The 16,670-nt window shown below is 49.0% G+C and overlaps 1 protein-coding gene across 2 annotated transcripts in view; it reads left to right on the top strand.

Annotated features, from left to right (window-relative positions):
- The first annotated feature begins 1,061 nt into the window (after positions 1–1,061).
- LUZP1 (leucine zipper protein 1) overlaps positions 1,062–16,670 on the top strand; it is a 46,097-nt gene continuing 30,488 nt past the window's right edge. Inside the window, exon 1 of one of the 2 annotated variants that reach the window (XM_051638189.1) lies at positions 1,062–1,163. The gene's annotated coding sequence lies outside the window, so the exon portion shown is untranslated. Of the gene's footprint in view, positions 1,164–8,453; positions 8,629–16,670 lie in introns of those variants that run through there. The other variant, XM_051638187.1, reaches the window with a different exon arrangement.

Genomic DNA, 16,670 nt, shown 5'->3' with positions numbered 1-16,670 from the left:
ATCCAGAACAAGCAAATTTCAGACTGTGATCTGGAACAGGACCAAAGAGGAACATTTTAACTCAGTGTACAGCACGCACAATATTCTATCAGAGCATTACAAGCCAAACCACCCAGCACTCCAAGCATCTTCCTTTGGCTTTGAAATAAAACAGCACTGGAAATACAGTTTTAGCTAACACACCTACTGTCTGAAGAGGATGATGCATTCATTCTAAGACTGCCATACCCAGCTGCACGGCTGGAAGCACTCCCCAGCTTCCCTGTTGACTCGGTTGGGCAATTGCAGCCCCGTGATGCACCAACGCGTTGAGCCATTGCTCCTCCGACTGTTTCTGTGCCACCCTCCCGCACAGCATCACCCAAGTCCTGGCACTTTGCTCACAGATGAGTAACACTTTGAGCAAGTTTTCCCAGTTAGTGCTGGGAGGTCTCTTCTCTGATTCCATCTAAACATCTTTGGGCTGCACATAAGAAAGTTGGAAAGAACCACAGCTGCGTGACCTCTTGATTCAATGCCAAGTCCCAAATTCCCAAGAGATGAACAGAGAAGACGAGTTGCAAGGAAGGCCTGCAGGACAAACCGCTCTCCGCCACCCGGCGTGGGGCTGCCTGCCCCGCTCCCAGGACTCCTGCCGGCAGTGCCCGTGAGGCCCCGGCAGTTCTCACCCCGCACCGGCCCCTCCGGAGCCCCGAGGTGCTAGTGGAGCCCAGGCTGGTGGCAGCCCCGAGAGGAACCACCGAGAGACGCGGGGTGGGTGACTCTCACACCCAAACCCACCGGGAGTCCCATCGCCAGAGGGGCTCACCGCACCCCGCGCTCCGTCCCACAGCAACCACCGCGGGCAGCCCCTGCCCGCTCCGCCTTCCCCTCCCGCGCCGCTGCGGGGGCCGCGCCCGGGGCGCCCACCCGGGCCGCCCCAACCCGGGCCCGGCCCTTTCCCCCCAAAATGGCGGCGCTGGCCCCGCGGCCGGCCCGGCAGCCCCCGCCCCGCTCCGCTTGACGTCAAGCACCGCCCGGCCCCGCGTCCCTCCCCTCATTGTCAGCGCCCGCACCCGCCGCCGAGCCCGGAGCCCCGCGGGCTGCGGCTGCCCAAGCGCGGCTGCCCCGCCGGCCCGAGCGCGCCGCGGGCGGGAGGAGCCGCGGCCGCTCCCGCTGCCCAGGTAGGCGGGGGTGGGCGACGAGGGCGCGGGCGGGGGGAGCCGCAGTCCCGCCAGACCGGCGGGGCGGGGAGGAATTTGAGGCATCCGCTTTGTCTCCGCGGCCGCAGAGCGCGCTCCCTGCCCGGGCGGGCGCCGCGGGGCCGGGCCGCCCGGGCTGTGTCGGCGGCGGGGACCCCCCTGCCCTGCCCGGGCCTCCCGGCCCTGCGGCTCCCGCGGGACCTCGGCTCCCGCTCGGAAATGGAGCCGCCGGCGGATCCTTCCGACGTGACCGGAACAGCGACTTTCCTGACGGGAGAGCGGCCCCTCCAGCGCCCGGTCCCGCCCGGGAAGGGCACGTTCCTGCAGGGGCTGCTGCGAGCTGACTTCAGGGAAGGTCTTAAACCCGTCGTGTGCATCCTTGTGTGTTGGTGTAGTTGAGATTTTTGAGGTTTCCAGGCGCTCAAAGCCTGGGATTTCTGTAAATAACTTTTTTTTTTTTTTCTTCGCTGCAGTCATATACTTCCTTTCTTGTTGCTCACTTTCTCTGGATCCTGCCTTCTCTCCCCAGCCTACCCACAGTTCTCGTACAACTTAAAATGTTCTCACTTTTATATGTGATCTTTTCCGATGCTCTGCCTTTGTTAATCACTTTAGCCTTCCTTTGCTCTCCCGTTGTGAGGGCATTCATTGATGGAGTGTTGCAAACCCTTTTTTCTCTTCATAAAATTTCTTAAAAGTACCATGCCAGGCTGTGCCAGGTGTCCCACGCACTAGCAGGCAAAGCAAGTGGAACAGCAGACGTTGGGTGGTGACCCAACCCAAGGTTGTTCTTGATGACTCTGCTTTCATTGCAAATCTGCTTTTTTTTTTTTTTTCTTTTTTTTTTTTTTTTCCCCTCTTCTAATGCTGCATCTGAAGCCTTTAAACCAATTAAACACAGTTTAAAGCAACCGTCCTAACTAATCACATTTTAGTTAGGCGCACTGGGATTAGATTTTAATTGGTGCTTAAATTCTGTTAAAATCTTCCACAGAGATCATGGGGAGGAGGGCTAGTCACTGCAGTGGGTTGTTTCTTATCAAGTCTCTACCTGAGGGCCACCTGGGGGGGCCAGCACCTCTCCATGTGGTACCGCACAGCGATGACTGTGAAAAGGGGAAGTATTTTTACAACCCTGGCATTCAGACTTTAGGGAAAAAATGTAGTTACTTGCCACATGCCTGCAGTCTCTTGGCAGAGGTAGCATCTCCTGGCCAGCTGGGTACTGAGGAGGGACAGTGTTCCTCAGTGTTTCTGCTCTCTGTGTGATTACAAAACCGACAGCTGTGTGCTCTGGTGGGTTAACGCAGCCTGTGACCAGCAGCCTGTTCTGGCAGGGGCAGTGCGCTCCATGGCTGGTTCACGTCTGTGGTGCTCGTGGGAGCAGAATTCCTCTGTTGTGTCAGCTCTGCAGTGGTAAGGATGGCAGAAAATGGTCTGGTGGGCACTGCCTGCCTGGGCTACAAGAGGTACAAGGGAGCAATGGTTGTGTGTGGGATCTGGGGGGCAGGACCCCTCCCAGGCTCAGGGCCCCCTTACCGGGATTGTGCCCAGGCAGCTGGGATGGGTCAGGCAGCCAGTGCTCTGCTACCAAAGCACTGAGAGAGGCAGAGGATGTGGAGAAATGGTTGTTGTGGGTTTGTACGATGTGTGGCTCAAAGCTCCTGTGGGCAGGAGTGAATCAGGGTAAGGGGGTGTAGGAGAATGGAGCAATTGAAGAGCAGACAGTTCCCTGTTAACTAGCCTGTTTGCCTGTATTCTGTTCTGAGGAGGCCTTCAGCCTCAGTTTCCCCATAATCCTATAAATGGTAACTTTTCTTCACTCCAGTACTGGGCAATCTGACCAGTTCCTACTTTATAGGAAGTCAAAAGAAGTTATGGCAATTTGGGCTCTTTTGCTAGCCCTCTGTTTTTCTATGTGCTCTGAAAAGTTGGCCCAGCTGAAAGTAAGTTACTGAATTTATTTATTGTGAATTAGGAATTGTAGACAAAAATAGCTCATGTTAAAAAAGAGTACTCTCCAATGTGGCTGTTACCAGAAATGGTAATGTTTAAAAGCCTAATATGCCTTACAATCTAGACCACATTATTTTGTTTGGTAAAATGGGGTGGTGATTACATCTTTGAGCATGACTTTACCATAGTATGTACACAGGCACTCTGAGGTTGTGTTCGTCCTCTGTGAAACCTTTCCTTCCCACTGAGGGCTGCGGTTGCTGAGGAGCCAGACAATATGTACCTCCTTCGTTCTGGAAGCTTTTCAGAAAGTGTGGCTGGTGTAACTGAGCCAAATGGCAAAATAGGACAGTTTTTATACAACTGTTATACTAAAATGAAGCAAATAATCATTTTAGGAGGCCATTTGGATAGAAAGATTCACATGGTGATGACTAGTACCAGTAACGTACTTTGCAATCACTTGTGTAACGCAAGTCATAGGAACCCTTGAAACCCCTGCTGCTCTTGCTTGTGTTGTAGAGCTCTGTAACAAGATCGTGTCACCACCCGTGTGGTGGTTATGGCTTTGTTAGTTACATCTGCAGAAATCTAAGTCAGTGTTTGGATCTGCACATGTGAAGTAGAAAGCACAAGAGTTTACAAATACTTGGTGACAGTTGAGGGTCAAGGGTCGCTTGGCAGCATTTCCTGCATCTCTGGTGCTGGTGGTCTGCTTCATCCTTCCATGCTGTTATTCCCTCTGCTTTAGGCAGGATGCATGTTTGGAGGCCTTTGAGTCCTTTACTTCATCTTCTCTTCATAGTCACCAAAGGTGGGATTCATCTCCCAGTCCAAGCTCAGTCGTTTGCAGCCTTCCGCTGGTGGTGACTGTGACCACCCATTGCCGACACTGGACAGTCACATCTCTCTGGATTTGAGAGCTTTCTCTTCCTAGGTTTTGGCAGTGAGGAGCCCCTAATCGTGGCAGATAAGAGGCTGTTAAGGCACAGTTCAGCCCTGTGCTCTTTAACCCTCACCAGGGTGGAGTAAGATATGCAGGTGCAACAAGCAGCCTTACCTAAGAGCACTGGCAGGATGCACAGAAGCATAAACACCACGCACAGGCAGTTTCTATTTCCTTCTCTGTAAAAGGGAGATGAGAGTATTTCAGTGCTTTCTTGCACTGCGTAGCAAATTTAATTTTTGCATTCCTGAATGTTTGAGATTCTCACAGAAGCACACTCCAGAAAGGTGAATGCACTCTTAAAGGGCTGAAAGGAGAGAGGGTGTTCAGCAAAAAGGAGTTTAAATGTTGGGCTTAGTAATCAGCCTGTTATGCAGCCTTCTGCCTTGAGAGCTGAATAAACTGTGTGGATGGTGGAACTGGTTTAGGATCCACAGCTAAATGGCTAATTTATTCACTTAGGAACAAAGTTGCCAGAATACACAGCTATAAAGTAACGTCAGGAGATAAATTTGTTTCTGTGTGACAGTGGTCAGCTGAGAGCTGCTGCTCCCTGCTGCAACTCCGCTTGGAGCAGGGACAAGGATTCTCACATCCTCTCCAGGCACAGTTTGGGAGGTACTGTGAGTGCAGGTGGGCTCTGTGGCTGGAGGAGGTGGATTTGCCTTTCCCCTCATCCCAGATGCTTTCTCCTCCAGATGCTCTTTCCAGCCCTGCACCAGCTGACCCAAACTGTGTGCAACCACGTGGAGGGAGCTGATCTAGGTGAAAATTAACCATCAGCCTCTCCTCCACCTCCTTTAACCCTGCCTAATTTCTAGCCTGGCTGCAGAGCTCCCTTTGTCTGGCCAGGTGAGGGAAGCGTGGGGGCAGGAACAGTGGAAGGCCACCTAAAAATGACTGTAAAATTTCAGTCTGAGGATCTGGTCCAAAGTCTGTCATGTCTGTGGTAACATCCCCTGAGCATATTAGGCATTGCTGCTTGTTTCCCTGTGTTTGTATCTCTGCCAACACCTTGTTCTTGTGAAGTCAACTGCTACCGCTGCAGCGACTCAGGGCACCTTGCACGGGAATGCACGATTGAAGCTGCAGCCTAATGATTTCCCTTTGTCACCCCTTCTTTTTCTGATTGATGGTTGTATTATCACCACCTTTATTTTTGTGGTGAGTTTGGATGTGCTGCCTTTGTAAAGCTCCTGCTCACACAAAGTGAATACAGGAACACAGACACCGCATTTAGAGGACTGCAGTGGAAAAGTTTCTGAATTTATTAAGTCACAGCAATTTTGGCCCTGTTTGACCTTCATTGGATTGGGTGAACCTCAAATACCTTCCTCACAAAGCAACTTCTGAGCCCTATCATCCAGGGTCTGATCAGCTCTATTGAAATTGGGCCAGCAAAATCCACTGGTCTTCTGGCAAAATCCACTGGTCACATGTGTAAATACTTTGTGAGAGCTGGAAATTTCTGTATTGCTGTTCCTTGGCCCTTTGCAGTGTAACACCAGCCACCCTGAGCTGCCTGATCCCTTGCGCTGCCCTGGCCCTCAGGAAACCTCTTGTCCACAACCCAGCCATGCTTGGTGCCAGCTCTCATCCTCCCTCGGTGGCCAGCGTGGACAGGCTGGCTTGGCTCTGTGGGCAGATCCCAGTTCTCACAGGTGGGCTTCTGGGTGTTCCAGGATGAAGCAGGGAAGGGGGACAGTGACAACTTGTGCTGCCAAGTGCAGGTGCTTCCTCACCATCTGCCCCAGTTTGGGATGAGTGGGATGGTGGTTTTGCCCCTTCCAGTCATGACAGGGAAAGTGTAGGCTTGAAAGATTTTAATTAGTACTGTGTGGACTAACTGCTGCATGTAAACATTTATAGTTTTGAATTTACTTAGCTAATCTAATAATAGATTTTCATAGTTTGACTTGCAGTACAGCCCATGCCATAGTATGAAACCACACTTAGCATCAAATTAACTCATTAACTTAGCCATTTTTGAGGTTTGTGATTTCATATCACAGACTTGATGGTTGTGTGTGTGTGTTGGTAAATATAAGATTTTTTGCCATGAAAATCCTTGGTTGGATTTGTGATTGTTTAGCTCAGAAGTAGCAGGACAGATTTCACTTGGACACCCTGCAAATAGCATTGTGGGAAGACCAGCCGTGCATTCTGGAGTGTGCACTGCGTGCCTGTGAAGGAACAGAGCAGCAGGAAGAGATGAGAACTGAGGCTTTCTTACCTCTGGTAAGAATTGCCTTTGGTGGTTTAATATTACAAAACCCCTGAAGCTTGGGCTTATGTGTCAGGCTACATGGTAGGAGAGAAAAGCATCTGCTTCTGGAGTCAGGTGATGTGAGACGGCTGCCTGACCTGCATCATGGTATAGCAGTCCTGCCAGGCAGCTGAGAGTGCTTTTCAGTGGCACACCCACCACCTTTGCTTCAGGACTGCACTCCTACCACTCTAGGAGCCAGTGAACAACATGTAGCAGGTCATGCCATCAACTCTTTCAAGGGTGCAGGAGCAGGCAGCAGCAAGCACACTGCACTGGAACTTCAAATGCCATGAAAGGCAAAGGTGGAGTAGGCATGAAAGAGTGAGCACAGATACGTGTGACATGGTTAGATCTGTGTCAGTAATTCCCATATATGTGTTGATGTGTTCTAATTGACCTCTAAAGCATCATCCCAAGCTGAAAATGCGCTGATTTTGATGCACGTAAGCTCAAGAAACTCTTGAATTAGCTCAAGCACATTTCTCTTTACCTTGGATGTTTTCACGTTTTCTTCTGATGTTGCATGCAATCCAGCTGCTTGTGGATATCACAGAATCACAGAACCATCGTGGTTGGAAAGGACCTCTGAGATCACAGAGTCCTGCTGGCCACACTATTCCTGATACAAGCCAGAATGCCTTTGGCCTTCTTGGCCACCTGGGCACACGCTGTCTCATGTTAAGCTGTCTGTCAACCAGCACCCCCCCCAGCCTTTTCTGCTGGGCACTTTCCAGCCACTCTGCACCAAGCCTGTAGCATTGCCTGGGGTTGTTGTGACCGAAATGCAGGACCACCTAAACCTCACATAGTTGGCCTTGGCCCATCGATCCAGCCTGTCCAGGTCCCTCTGCAGAGCCTTCCTGCCCTCAAGCAGATCAACACGCTCACCCAATGTGGTGTTGTCTGCAAACTTACCGAGGGTGCCCTCGATCCCCTCATCCAGATCATTGATAAAGACACTGGACAACACTGGCCCCAACACTGAGCCCTGAGGGACATCCCTATTGACCGGCCGCCATCCAGCCAGTTTTGTGCCCAGAGAACAGAACACTTGTCTATGCCATGATTCACCAGCTTCCCCAGCAGATGCTGTGGGAGATGGTGTCCAAGGCCTCACCAAAGTCCAGGTAGACAAAGTCCACAGCCTTCCCCCCTTCATCCAATCCGTGGGTGACGTGGTCATAGAAAGAGGCCAGGTTGGTCAAGCAAGGCCTCCTTTTCATAAACCCCTGCTGGCTGGCCCTGATCCCCTGGCTGCCCTGCTCTTGCTGTGTGAGCTCACTCAAGATGAGCCTCTTCATTATTTTCCCTGGTACTGAGGTCAGTCTGTAGTTCCCTAGATCCTCCTTCCAGCCCTTCTTGTAGATGTGGTCACATTAGCCACCCTCCAGTCGTATGGGAGCTTCCCTGTTGACCAGGATTGTTGATAATTGATGGAGGGAGGCTTGGTGAGCTCCCCCACCAGCTCTCTCAGCACCATGAGGTGGATCCCATCCAGCCCCATAAACTTGTGAGTGTCCAGGTGCAGAAGCAGATCATTAACTACTTCCTTGGAACTAGATGATCGTTAAAGGTCCCTTCCAACCCTAACCATTCTGTGATTCTATGGGGGGTTGTTCTGCTCTCCATCCTTATCCTCCAGCTCAGGAGGCTGAACACCTGGGGAAAGCTGCTCTGATTGTTGAAGACGGAGGCAAAGAAAGCATTAAGTATCTCAGGTTTTTCCTCATATGTAGAACAGCTCAAGGCTGGGCAGTATGGGCTCCTTGTCAGCAGGACTGCTTCTTGATGTCATCCACCCTGCCACACTGTGCTGCATGCAGTGCTGCATAGTACACCTGCGAACAACTGATTTCGCTGCAGTGCTGCACCCTCATTACACACTGCTGCAGAGTCTGTCAGACTTTGTTTTCATGTCCATTCTCAAAATTGCTTTTGTAGAAATGCTTTTATATACATTAACTGGATTTTAAGCTACAGCACCAGCTTGTGGCTTCTCTGTTGTACAGGATATGTTTCCAAAGCTGAAAGGAAGCTGCAGAGTCTCCAGGCTTGCGCTGATCATCTGATTCCACTGCAGCACTTTCAGCTGCTTATGCCTTTGAGGTGCCCGTGCCTCACGTGGGAGTGCAGTGGGTTACCTTAAAGGGAAAATCTGATGAAACTGCTTCAAGAACTTGTTGTTACATGTGATATCTTAGTGGAATTTACCAGAATAAAAAGGAGATTCCTGACCTAGGATCTGGAACAGAGCTGAAAAAACATTAATTCCTCAGGTAGTGTGAATCATTTGGAAATATGTCTGTTTTTACTGGAGAACAATAATTCCTGTGTGACAATAAATGTTAGTACTGCAGTGTGGTGATAATTTGAATTTGCAGTAGTCAGAAAATCCTGATGAAGCTTTTCACTCCAGTGTTTGCATCTCATTCCGTAGAGCTACTGTTTGGGATTGTTTTTAGTGTTGTTGAATGTGATTAATGTCTTTGCATAAAGGTACCCAGTGTAATGTGGGTGTTTATATTTCTATGTGAGATTTGGCTGTTGCATACTATGAACTGCCTGCATATGCTGTTGAATTCTCTGAGTGTTGTTGCTTTCAGGTAGATTTTTGCACTGAGCAGAGCATAGCAACAAGAAGCACAGGGGGAATTTCTTTTTGTCTGAAATGACCTGTCACAGAGGTTCTGTGAAGGGGAGAGTGAATATCATCATTGTTTTGGGAAAGCTGTGAAACTGTGTTTGAAGGTGAATGTGGGAGTAATGCTGTCTCCTGCTGTGGGGGCAAGGGGTATTTTCTTGCCGTAGCTGGAGATGGGGTGGCTCTTTGGGTGCTTTGTCTCTGCAGAGCATAGACAGCAAATGAGCTCCAGATAGCTGAGTGTTAAATAACGACGGCTGTGAGGCTGGCTCTAGCGACAGGCAGAATGAAAAAGCAACTGCTGAGTGCAGAAAACCAGTTGTGCAGTGTTGGCTCCTTGATTACTGTGCAACACTCCTTGAGCCTGGAGACTCTTCCCTGCATCTTCCCTGAGCTGCAGTAGTGCCAAGCCCCATTCTCTAGCTTTTTTTCCCTGACTGTCTTACAACAGAAATGTGCTCCCAAGCCCTTGCCACAGATCATCTCCATTCGCTTTTTCCTCTGCTGCCTACAATTTGAGCTGATTCGCAGAGCAGGGGTCTTCCCTCCCCCTCCCCCTCTTTTTTTTCTTTTTTTTTTTTTTTTTTTTTCTTCATTTTTTTCAGAGATCTCTGCCCTGTGTGCCTCCAGTGACTGCTGTGGCTGCTGAAGCATGTGGCTGGGGGTTCTCAGCATAGTTCTTGCCTCAGAGCCCTAGATAAGTTGCTCCAAGCCCCATCCACCCTACCTTGAACACTTTCAGGGATGGGGCATCGACAGCTTCTCTTGGCAACCTGGGCCACCCTCACAGGGAAGAATGTCATACTAGTATCTAATGTAAATCTACCCTCTTTCGGTTTGAAATCATTCCTCCTTGTCCTGTCTCTACAGGCCCTGGTAAAAACTCTGTCTTTCTTATAAACCCCTTTTATAGATTGAAATGCCACAGTGAGGTCTCCCCAGAGCCTTCTCTTCTCCAGGCTGAACAACCCCAAATCTGTCAGCCTTTCTCACAGGAGAGGTGTTCCAGTCTTCTAATCCTGTGGACCCGCACTAGCCTTTCTGAGGTTTCCAGATCTGTACAGAGCACTGCAAGGGGAGGTCTCACCAAAGTGGAGTCAAGGGGGAGAATCACCTGCCTCAACCTGCTGGTCATGCTGCTTTTGATGCAGCCCAGGTCACAGTCGGCTTTCTAGGCTGCAAGTGCATGTTGCTGGCTCATGTCCAGTTTTTGTACCCTCAAGTCCTTCTCCATGGAGCTGCTCTCAATCTGCTCTTCCCCCAGCCTGTACTGGTAGCAATTTGATGCAGTCCTGAGCAACCTGCTCCAGCTTTTTAAACTAACCCTTCCTGGAGTGGAAGCTGGACTAGGTTCTGTGACAATTGTGGTTAACTTTATCCCCTTGCTGGCAGCCAAGATGAGGCAGAAAATGTACATTTCCCACTCCCTGTCCTGTAGAAAGGAACAGCCTGGTGGGGGAGGTGACATGGTCGTGTCTCTGTACAGCCAAGCCAGTCCTTCCTTCCTCTGAAATGTCCTTCCTTCCTCCCTTCAGTTCAGGGAGTACAAGGGGAAAAAGGACACCATAAAAATAACAACATGAGGGAGTGAGGTTAGCCAGCCATGCCCTGGGAAAGTGCTGGATGGAGACCTGCTGCTGCCATTTGTGGCTTATGCTCAGTTTTTCACTCTTCTCTTCTTAAATGTGCTGTAAGAAAAGCATATGCCCTCTTGGCTCTGATCTTCATTTAGGATGGGATTCATATAAATTAATGCTTGTCATTAAGCTGGCAGATTTCCTCATTAGCATCTTGTGTAATGCTTGCAGGAATACATGTGCTACAAGAGCAATATCATGTCTCTTCTGTCCACAGTAACTTTGTCAGTTGTCCTTTAGAAACCAGTGGACTTAAAAGCAAATGCAGGCTGCCCAGTAGAACTGTTTTTTTTTTTTTCTTGTTAGTATAGGGTATTTCAAGACTTGGTTTTCTAGCAGCATGAAACTGAGAATTCAGAACAAAATTTTGCCATGATAGTAATGAGTTGGTCCTTGTCTTTAACCCTTTCATGCCTGTGGCCAAGAGGCTGGTAGGAGCTGCATGAACTTTGAAGTTGGTGATGTGTTCAAGCCCTGTCTAGGAGAAGTACTGCCTAACACCTTCCAGTTGATAACCTGCTGGTTATCCTGTTCCACACTTCTGACCCAAAGAGCTTCTTAGCTGCATACTGCAGGAGGCAGCTGGGTGCTCAGGATGATCTCCCTGGGAATTCATGGCTGTTCTGCTGTGTCAGTGCCCATCCTAGTCAAAGAAGTCACTTTATGCAGATGAATGAGGAAGGACTCTAGCCAGTTTCTGGGTAAGAGAGAGCAGAGGCCAGGTATCCCTCTGCTGTCTCTGCATTAAGGAGAATCCCAGCAGTGGCTGCTGAATCCCCCTGCCAGTCACCAGACCTTGGACCTCTAACCTGTGGAGAGCATTAAGTCTTCCTCTGCTGCTCTTAGCAGGGTCTGTAGAACAGTGCACATGACTCGTCTCTGCCTGCCAGGGCAGTGAGATGTGCTCACTTTTTTGGAGCACTTACCCAGCTTCTGGTGCAATGCTCTGTGTTGCATGTGTTAAGTGTCCATTATCCTTTTGAGATGCTCAGCTTGCAGGTGAATATATTCTGCCCATAAATTCATCAAGAGTTTTGAGTGGGCTGTTTGCAGTGACATGGCTGCACAGTGTCATCACACCACACTGGCCGCTTGTAGCAGAGCCTCTCTGTTGTCCACAGAGCATTAATTTTGAGGTTAATATGTTTAAATCCCCATAGCTACAAGTGTGCTTTCACAAAGGCAGCACATTTCTTAATAGATAGAGGCTGTGATCTGTTTGTAAAGGTTATTTTATTTACTTTTTTGTTACCTGAGGGTATTTTCAGCAATAAATTGAACACAAAAGACTCCTGTTAGAGTCTTTGAATCCACCCAGCTGTCGTCATTTAATAAATCATATTTAAGAGAGTAATGTAAGCTCCTGAATACCTCCTTTCATTTGACTTAGCACTTGCCGGTGAACAAAAAGAAAGATATATTCTGAAGAGGCCGTGAATAATTTGGAGATTACTCACAGTGTGTTAGTTACCCAACCATCCTGCACTTACCTGCGCAAGTCAGGAAACACTGCACCTGAGGTCCAGCTAGTTCAAATGACTTGGGGGAGAAATCACTCAGGCTCTGGCTGCGTTGTCTGTGAGTCGGTGCATGTGGTGGCACTGGGGGGTATCCCCGCTCCTGTGCTTGGGCGGCAGGGCTGCTGCTCCATCGTGCCTTGTCTTGCCTCCAGCCGTCCTGCCGCCTCCCGACACTCTTGGCTCCTCTGGCTGTCCCCACAGAGCACCCCGAGCACCTCTGCAGGAGGGACACCTCAAACTGGCAATGGAGCCTCAGTTTAGTAACAGCACTCAAGGTCTTGCTTCAGAGCCGAGTGTGCGTTTCAGATTGCAAACGGAGCCGAGGAGAGGTCTGCACCCTTTGCCGGCAGGTGCTGCAGCCCGGACCGCGGGGTGGGGGGGCTGGGGCGCTGCACGGTGGGACCCAAGCTTGGATTTCATACGTCAGGCCGATTCCTACCGGGCTCTTTGTGTCAGCGAAGTTAACCCCTGCTGTTCCCCAGCCAGCTGAGCTGGGGGTGCTGCTGCCCTTTCCAGTCCAAAAGCTGTAGGGTTGCTCGGCATTCCTGGAGCTGCTGGGCTCCCAAGGCACGTGAGCAGCCACCTGCACACAGGGCACTGCAGGCTCCTGGAAAGATACTAGAATATTACAGTTCACTCTGTTTTGCTTCAGGAGCAGCAGCAGAGGCACCTGTAACCTGATTCATCTTCCCTGGCTTCCTCAGGGGCCCTTCCACAGATCTGAATTGCTGCTAATCGCAGCTTCCATTCAGCCAAGGTTTGGGGTTTTTTTGGCTGCAAGTGCAGGGCAGACTGCTGAGCACCTGCAGGAGCACTATTGTCCATACACCGGTGTAGTGTCCTCAGATGGTGCCAGGAATTTCATTTTCTGCATCTGCACTAATCGGGGCATGTGTCCAGTTTGCAGTGGGTTGGATGTCAGCGGGGCCAGAGCAAACTCCTTACAGACTAGCCAAGGGAAACAGCAGCAGAGCCCAAGTAGGGATCCCCCCAGCAAGAACAACTTTGCAGACACTAGGGTAAATTTTTTTTCTGATTTGGGGGATTTTGATGATCATGTTTCTTTCTAGCAACAAAGCTGTTCTGTTCAGTGGGTAGATATAAATGCTAATGGTTTATGAAGTGGACCTACATGAGAGCAGTTAAAACTGGGTTTATACTTGAATATTGAATTTTATCAGAGTAATTAGATGAATGAAAAAAAAAAGTAGACATTTTAAAAAAAATGCAAATGATAATTTTAAATTTTGATCATATTTTATTTTCTTGCACTGCTGTGCTGCTAGTTGGAGACTCTAGTGATCTGCTCTGGGTGTTCCTGCTGCAGCAAGGGGGTTGAACTTGATGATCTTCACAGGTCCCTTCCAACCCCTATGATTCTATGATCTGCTGAGCCTGCTCAGAATGAGTTTCTGTGTGCGTGGAGTGAAAGGAATTGCAGAGGGGCCAGGGCACCTTTCCCAAAATTTAGCTAAAAGTTATCTGTTTGTCTAACCTCTTTCCAAAAGATTTTACTTGCTAGTGCTAAGGAGTGCTAGGGGACAATCCTGAGCTGTGGATCACTGTCATCAATGCTGCTTTGTGCTTGTACAGTTCTTTGCATGGCTTGGCCTGGACCTTCCCGTACATCTCCTGGGGATGGCTCAGGAGTCAGCAAGGGCTGTCCTGTTTGGAGGAAAAGCAGGTTTAATAGAGCAAGAGGGCTCATTCCATACTTGAGGCCTTGAGGCAGAGGACAGCCTCATGTAGTGATATAGGTGTACCCTTAAGTGCACTCTTTGGTCAGCCAGGTGACAGTGCTGGTGGGGGATGATATTGTTGACAGTGCTAAGGGGCCATTCATAGAATCATAGAATCCTAGGGGTTGGAAGGGACCTCAAAAGATCATCTAGTCCAACCCCCCTGCCAGAGCAGGGTCATCTAGAGCATATCAAACACCCAGCCTTAGTCAACAATTATTTGACAGTGCTACCCACTTTATTTTTTTATCTGTGGAGGGTGACTGGACTCTTAGGTCTAATGCACAGCTTTAGAAAGCTAAATTGTCTTCAGGGAGACCCTAGAGCAGCCTTCCAATACCTAAAGGGTATTGGGGAGAAACTTTTCACCAGAAAGTGTAGTGATAGGACATGGGGTAATGGTTTTAAACTGAAAGAGGGGGGAGATTTAGGTTATATATTAGGAAGAAATTCTTCACCATGAGGGTAGTAAGGTGCTGGAATAAGTTACCCAGGGAGGTTGTTGATGCTCCATCCCTGAAGGTGTTCAAGGCCAAGTTGGATGAGGCTTGTGTGGCCTGGTCTAGTGGGAGGTGTCCCTGCTCACAGCAGGGAGGTTGGAATCTGATGATCTTTAAGGTGTCTTCCAACTTTAACCATTCTATGATTCTGTGAAATTTGGGGGATATAGGTGCTGTCCAAGGAGATGGACTATGCAAGCAGAGAGCTAAGCCAGTATCTCTCCTGAAACTGTACAAAAGGAGGGCTGGGTAGGGCCTTGGGGCCAGGCAGTCAGATTTCCCAGTGTAGGAGAGCTGGGAGGGATGCCAGAGGGCTGCCCTGCTTACCTTGGCTCCCTGTGCTGGTGTGTCCCTGCGGCTGTGCGGAGCACACAGTGCTGAACCTGTGCCCCTGCTCCGGGCACCCTGCAGGCTGTGAGCTGGTGAGGAGCAGCACAGACAGCTTGTAAGGAGAGCTGTGCCTCTGAGCCCTGTGTGGCTCTGCTCTTGCATCTTCAATGCAGCACAGAGCTACCTGCTGGCTGTGGCCAATTCCTGGACAAAGTGGTGACGCCTGCTCAGTGATGTGGCCAGGTGCTCTAAAGTGTGGTTCCATAGCTGAGCCCTAAAGATGGTATTTATGTCTCAGATGCCAAAGTCCTCAAAAAAATAGAAAAATTACTCCACCTGCTGTGTGTACAGCTCTTCTCTCAATGTGTCCAGAGCATGACTTGCCTTTATCTTAAAAAGATAACCTCATAGGTAGGTGGAAGCCTGCTCTTACCTATGTATTTGCTTTGTGGTGTGAAGCCACCCATTCTCTGTTTAGGTGGTTCATTTGCCTGTGGTGCAGGACTTGGCCTAAGGTGAGTTTTGGTTTGGGTTCTAAAGTATTTCCTGTGTGTCAGAGTTGTTATGTTCTGTACTTACCACTGCTCTCAGCTTGGTGGCATTCCTACGTTGTCTCAGTCTCCTTTCCACTCCATTACCTGTGCTGCTAATGAGACTGCTCAACAGAGCCAGTCTTGTGCTAGGAAGGCATAAAAGAGGATCACTGTCATGTTTCTTGTATTATTCCCTCAACAACCATTGCTGGCAATGTTCAGAGACAAATTTTAGGCTGCACAGACTTTTGCCTCCTATAGGAGTTCTCACCATCTTTCTTATTTATTATTGAAAAGGCTTCTCATTTTCACACCAAATTGGGGGACTGGTTCAGAGTCCTGGGCTTTCTGGCTCAGTATTTCCTCTAGATGTGTATTTCCATATCCCACTTATGGGAATCCACATGGGAGACAGTGTTAAGAGTTTTAATAAAGTTAAGATACCTTGTGTCTTCTGCTTCTTCAGCTATTTAATGTGACTCTTACCCAGTTTGACAAGGGCTAAAGTTGTTACCAGCAGAGCTATTAATTTGAATGTCTCAGTTCTTTCTCCATTTTCACAAATGTATGTTCTTTATAATTCAGACTTTGTCTTCATCTTGGTTTTAGAGTTGAGTACCTCCCTAATTTGGGATTGGTCTCCTTTATCAGAATTTAGACTAGTTAGCAGGTTTATGTATTGCTCTTCATGATGAGCAGAGTCTTGTTCATTGAGGCTGGCACAAAACTACCTACTCAAAAGACAAAAACAACAACAAAAACAACAACAAAAAAATCCACAACGAATTAGATGGTTAAATAATCTGTTGACAGCTCTGTGTTGTGACACAAGACCAGAACATTCCCTTTGTGAAATTAGGTGTTGCTGCCTCCTTGCACCTCCGGGCAAGTGTGGAGTCACAGCCCTTCTGAAACAGCAGATGATGAATAACACACTAGAGAGCATGGAGCTGCCCATGTCCAGCCCCAGAACTCATATTTGAGTTGTCTAGCCATGCACAGTCCTCAGGATTTAAAACACTGAGGACAGGAGAAGGTCACTTGTATCACCCTGGGTGTCAGCTTCAGGATCAGAGGATTTACCAGAAGACGTGGATGCTGGATTTGCTCTGTAGCTCTGCACACCTCCAGGAGTATGCTGAAGGCTGATGTGGGGATGAGATGAACCCATTCTGTGCTCTTCATGTTAAACTACGCTGTTGTGCAATGCAAGATCCAAAGTTTTTACATCTGATTGAAGTCTTAGAGAAAAGCATACCTGCTGCTTTGCCTGGCCTGCCAGACAGGGCAAAGACCTATTGATGAAGAGCCATTATCTGTGGTTTTCATCCCTGCCATAATCCTTGTTTCACCCACCTCCTGTGGCAAATTTAGCAGGACAGACCTTTTTCTTAATTTGTGATTATAAATTGGGCTTG

The sequence above is a fragment of the Apus apus genome, chromosome 21 (assembly GCF_020740795.1).
Source record: "Apus apus isolate bApuApu2 chromosome 21, bApuApu2.pri.cur, whole genome shotgun sequence".
Lineage (NCBI taxonomy): Eukaryota > Metazoa > Chordata > Aves > Apodiformes > Apodidae > Apus > Apus apus.
This window is presented reverse-complemented; position numbering and strand designations above follow the sequence as displayed.